The following is a 5,875-nucleotide window of genomic DNA, read 5'->3' on the forward strand; positions in this document are numbered from 1 at the left end:
CTTGCTCTGTCACCCAGGCTGGAGTGCAGTGGCATGATCTTGGCTCACTGGAACCTCTGCCTCCCGTGTTCAAGCAGTTATCCTATCCCAGCCTCCCAAGTAGCTGGGGTTACAGGCGTGCACCACCACTCCTGGCTAATTTTTTGTATTTTTAGTAGAGATGGGGTTTCGCCATGTTCGCCAGGCTGGTCTTGAACTCCTGACCTCAGGTGATCTGCCCTCTTTGGCCTCCCAAATTGCTGGGACTATAGGCATGAGCCACCGTCCCCAGCCCCAGGTCCCTTTACTTCTGTTCCTCTCTTGACTCTCTCCTTTCAAAGAGGCTTCTCATCCCAAGAAGCGCCTGGCCCACTGGTCTTGGTCCCGCCCTGCTGACAGCCAGTCATCCCCTGAGCCCAGCCAGGAGACTGAAAAGCTTTACTGCATTCTCTTAAGGGCTTCACAGCCAGGAAAACCAGCAAAGGGGAATATAGTGTCTGCAGACCGGTGAGGTCCAGGGTCGCTCCATAAAAATGGATTCCTGGAAAAACATAAACCAGCAATTTACCCTGTGAATTTTATTGGCCTAAAAAAAAAAAAAAGCTATCTCATTTGAATAATGAAGAGAGATAAACCATTCCTAGCTCCTCTTTTATTAGTGAATAAGGACACAAACACTCAACAGAAATGGAACGCTCACACAAAGCTTCAGGTCTGATTTATTAGCCACTTTAGTTTCATAAGACTCAGCATTTCTATTAAAATAAAATGATGTCCAAAAGGTTTGCTTGTTTTTAAGAAAATTGCATTTAATACAGGGCAAGACTTTGTTATGGTTTATTTATTTATTTTTTAAACAAAGCTCAAATTCTCCTGACTTCACGCCTGTTACTACAGCTGGAGGGAAACCGATTTCAGAATCTATCTGATATGTCGGATTTCTTTGTGGCATCCACTTCATCGCTCAGCAGCCAGCCATGATGTCATAAGCCCATCAGATTTCCGGTAGGGGGAAAACGCTGGGGAATTGGAAAGAATGGATGTTTCTTACCCGTCAGGAAGGCAGGGGAAGGAGCTGGGTATGTTTGGGAGGAGAAGCCGCGTGGCTGGCGGGGAACAGGAGCAGGCTCAATGTTTGTGATATTAAATGTCAGGCAGAAACCTGAAAACCCCAGCTACCCAGATGTTTTCTCAATATCCAGATGTCTGGCACTGAGCAGACCATGCTCCCGCCTCCCAGGAGGTGCTCAGCATTTGGGCTTTGACCTCAGGTCTCCGGTGAGCGCACACTGCCAGGAGCTGTACATCCTCGCGGCTGCCCACCCTTGGGTTTGGGATTTTTTTTCTAAATCTTTACACGTGGATGACAGGAGTAACTAGGTCCAGATTTTTAAAAGCTGTTGAAGCAGTGATTTGAGAAGTTCAGTCTCTGGAACGCTATGTAAGCCAAAAAGGAGGAAAAAAAAAAAAAACCCTCAGCCAACACACACACAAACATATGTGACTCTTAAGCCACAGGACTTAAGAACCCAAAACAAAACCAGCAAGTCTGAGAACCAGGGCTGGAGACCGACACTGAGAAGCGCTGAGCCCTCCCCCAGGAGCACGCTTCCCCCCAAATCAGAAAAACACCGCACAGCTTTGTTCTTCCTGACAAAGCCCCTTGCTTCCAGGGAGCCGACAGTTGCCAACAAAAGCACAGGGTAGAACTCATTCACACGCAGGCTGGGCTTCAAGGAGCCATCTAGTGCAGAAATGGAAATGGCTTTGCCTAGGAGCCCTGCCTCCCTGCCACTGGTTATGGGGACCCCTGGAGCCTGGGGGAGCCCCGCAGGTCACAGATGGAGCAGGGTCCTGGCCTCCTGGTGCCTGGCTAAGCATCTGCCCCATGGAGGTCACCACCTAGGCTTGTGACATCACAGCTAATTGCCCCTGACAATGAGCCAGGAACTGCAGGCCCCTCAGGGCAGCAAGCCTGAGACTTCACAGGGAGCCGGGAGGAGAGGCAGCTGGGGAGGGGCCATCGCCAATTAAAACCCAGTGCTCAGATAACAAGAAAGAAGTGGTTGAGGGGGACAGTATCGTCTCTGGTGGGGAGAGGGCAGGAGGAAGTCGGGGTGCGGAAGGGGCTGAGGGTGGGGTATTTTTGCCCTCATCTCCTACCACAATCCCCACCTCCAGCCTTTACAGATGAGGACATTGAGGCCAGGGGTGGCTGAGTGGCCTGCCCAGGGTCACCAGGCTAATTAGCAGGACAGTCAGTACAAGGGAAAAGAAAACATAGGTCTGGCACTGCCCAGGTCTTCCCTGAACTTACCTAATTTAATCCTCGCAGCACTCTGTGAGGGCGGGGTTATCCTTAACCTCAGTTTCCAGAGGAGCCAGTGGAGGCACAGAGAGCTTAAGTAATTTGCCCAAGGCCACACAGCTCATCATTAGCAGAACTTGGCCTGAACTTCTAGTCACCTGATTCTGAATCCTGTGTTCTTTCTGCCGGGTGGGGGGAGGCAGTTGAGGTTTAACTGGGAGTTGTGAATCTGATCCAAATACATATTTAAAATGCTGGTGATCCCCACAGAACAGAAGGGAGCAAATCACTGCAAATTAATTTTTTTAAAGCCATTCCAGGCAGGAGGCTTGCTGGCCAGGTGGGTGGGTGGGAAGGCTGCTTTTATTCTGTCCCCGCCAGAGCCTGAATAAAGCAAGTTGACTGTCTCTCTAGCTGTGCGTGGCGGCCACTCAAAGCTCCTGAAGTGGGGCAGTGGGGGGTGTGGGAGACTGGAGAAAAGCTTTGCTAGGCATCTGCGAGGGCTTCATCTGCCCCAGGGAAAGTGCCAGGCACACGGGTCCAATGGAGCCAGGGGAGGGAGGATTCACTGTGTATAGAAACCATGCAAAAAAAAAAAAAAAAAAGTCAGTCCCCCTGAGCCGGGTTCCTAATTTCCAAGTGAGAGTTTCAATGAGCCGTGGGTCAACTGAGCAGCAATTGCTGGCCCAGAGACCTGACTCTGGGTCAGAGCTGTGCTGCCCAGGGCCCTGCCCACCAGGATGGGGGAGGCCAGGCAGTCACTGTGGTCCTATATCCCAGCTACTCTGGGGGCCCTGTCGGCCACCACCTTCTCCCAGAGCAGCACTTGAAGAAGACAAGTCTCCAAGAGATGGGACAGAAGAAAGAGGACACAGGTCGGTCTGAGCTCAGGGAACAGGACTAGCGCCTGCCCTGGGCCTCCCCTGGCAGGTCCACTCTCCCTGCAGCCGGCCAGCCTTGGCACTGCAGTGGTCAGGCTGTGCCAGGCCTCTCCCTTCACAAGGCCTGCTGGTTTCTTTTACTTTGTTTCTGTGAACGGCAAATGGGGTGTGGAGCCCAGGACTCGGGCCAGGGAAGGGGAAAGAAAAGTTTCTGCCATCTGGATGCCTGACCTTGCTGAGCCACTCCTGTTTTTCTGGGGAAATCCTACCCATCTTTTATTTGCTTTGCCTACCATCCACCCAGAAAAGATTTGGGTCCTGCCCTCATGGCACTTACAATCGACAGGGGGAGCTAAACATTGACCAATTAATGGCATAAAAGTGTCCATGGAGGGGGTGGTCCCATGCTATGAGAGTCCATCATAGTGGAATCATCAAGTCAGGGAGGTCAGGGCAGGCTTCCTGGAGGAGGTGACATTTGTGCTGGGGCCCAAAGGATGAGGAGTGTTAATTGCTCTGACTCACTGTCATCCTTGCAGAGTCCCTCTCTGATATCCTCCTAAGGTCGCCTCCCCTCCCCATACCCTGGTCCCCTTCTTAACTGTCTGTTGTTCATCTATCCCTGCCCTGGTCTGGAAGCCCTATGAGGGCAGAGGCCGGGCCTGTCTTAGTCACTGCTGAATTGCGCATGCCCGGCACTTAGTAGGTGTGCCGGACCACCTGTGGTGGTCTACACTGCCTATTTGTGACTATTTGCTGATCAAAAGAATAAACGACATGTGCAAAGGGCTTTGTAGTAGGGGAAATCCCAGGACAGGAGGATGTGGGAGTAGGAACGGGGGCAAAGGGACAGAAGGTGATGGGAGATGAGGCTGTGCCTCCCTAAGAACCTCCCTAGAAATGCGGGTATCTCCTCCAGCCAAGGGAAACCCTTCTGCCCTTCCCGTGTGGCAGAGACTGTGGTAGGGTGTCTTTCTTACCCTAGAGGAGAGAGTGTCGCATAAATACGCTGCCCCACCCGAAGCGCTCCAGGCACAGCACCCCTGGGCACAAAGCAGGTGGGCACTAGCACCCCCTGCCCAGTACTCTGCCACCAGCTTCCCTCCTGCGTTCATTCTCTCACCCAGTGCTGCGGGGCCACCTGGAGCTACAGAGAGGGAGTGGGATCCACCCCCAGCAGATCCGAAGGTCTCAATCCAGGGCTTCCCTGCATCCCAGCCCCAGGTCTCACCTGCACTACCCCCATGGCTAGCACCCTTTCTCCTCACTGAGGCGGAGGTGGAAGAAGGGGAGCCAGGAGAAATGGGGTTTGAGTCCCCGGGTCTGATTACCAGCGTGGGACGGGTGCCAAATTGGCCTCTTCGTCCCTCAGCTTCCTCACAAGTGAGGTGGAGACTCCCCAGGCTTCCCCGGAGCCAGGGACAGAGTGAGCGCTTGATGATCCTCTCTGAAAGTCTCAAAATGAGCCCCCTCTGGTCTCGCTCTGTCGCCCCAAATCCCTCTCCCGCCTCAGCTGCAGTTTCTCCAGCTCCCGAGGAAGGGGGGCACCCGAATTCCAGCCGCTGAGGCTGGAGTTTGGAGTTCGCCCAAGGAGCTTCCGCCCTGGGATGCGGCTGAGACCCGACAGGTGGGTCCCGTCCCCACTCCAGATGTGCGCCTGGCCCCTCGGAGGCGCGGCTCCGCCTACGCCCAGACCCTTCCTCCCCGCCAGCCCGCTCAGCGCGCTCTGGCAAACTTTCCGCGTCCAGAACCCGCCCGCGTCTACACCTGCTCGCGGTTCAACCGCAAGCGCAAGTCTACACGGTCTCATCTGCCCCCGGGTTGCTGAAGGGTGCCTCGGTCACGAGGCCGCGTCTCCACAGGCTCAACAGCTGCGAGTCCCCGGGACTGCCGACCTCAGCCTTGGGGATCCGTCTTGACCACCCCCGGATTCGGAGGCGCCCGGGCCGCACCACCTGTGCTGGTCTCCACCTCCTCGGCAACCCCGGATCACCGGAGATGCTGCAGCTCGAGGGTCCCGCCTGCACCACCCATGGCACTCGAGATCCTTCAGAGCGCGGACCCGGCCGAGACCCCGCGGAGCCGCTGCGCGTGGCTGGTGCCCGCGGTCGCCCCGCAGTCCCGTACGCGGCGAAACCGCCGGGGCTGCTTACCTGGCCCGCGCCCTCACGCTCCCGTCCGGGCTGCGCAGCCGCTTCTCTCACACATTTTGCGATAACATCGATGGCGAAAGAAAATGTTGTAAAACCTCCTGCGGCCACGTGGCTGTACCCCCACCCCCTTCTCCCTTTCTCTGGCCCTCAGGACAAAACGGCCCCGCGGCCGGCCGCTGGCCACGGGGCTCTGGGCGGGCGAGGCTGGCCGCAGCGGGGCGTGGTCTGGGAAGGGGCCGGACCGGGGCGGGGCCGGACCGGGGCGGGCGGGGCGTGGTCGGGGCAGGGGCGGGGCGCGCTGGTTCCGGCCGCCCTCCCCCGGGAAACCGGGCCTGAGACTAGGGCTCCTGTTCCAGCTCTTGATTGGTCGGTCGGCCAGCAATGCTGACGTCTGATTGGCTGAGACAAAGAAGGGACTAAGGCCGTGGGGGTGGGGGTTTGTGGATTTCATTCTTTGCCTTTTCGCTCTGGCGGTGGTCGCTGCTCTTTCGGACCTTCCTGAACTCTGCGGCCTTTTCCTCTCTGCTTCCGTGGTCCCTATCATAACGCTACCT

General features: G+C 56.0%; 1 long non-coding RNA gene across 1 annotated transcript; it reads right to left on the reverse strand.

Annotated features, from left to right (window-relative positions):
* Positions 1-800: 800 nt before the first annotated feature.
* LOC129529529 (uncharacterized) lies at positions 801-5,537 on the reverse strand. Its single transcript, XR_008675073.2, has 2 exons — positions 5,322-5,537; positions 801-1,416 (listed from the first exon to the last, which is right to left on the reverse strand). It is a non-coding gene; the product is annotated as an uncharacterized lncRNA (long non-coding RNA).
* Between the last annotated feature and the right edge of the window lie 338 nt (positions 5,538-5,875).

Source organism: Gorilla gorilla, chromosome 23 (genome assembly GCF_029281585.2).
Source record: "Gorilla gorilla gorilla isolate KB3781 chromosome 23, NHGRI_mGorGor1-v2.1_pri, whole genome shotgun sequence".
In the NCBI taxonomy this organism is placed as follows: domain Eukaryota; kingdom Metazoa; phylum Chordata; class Mammalia; order Primates; family Hominidae; genus Gorilla; species Gorilla gorilla.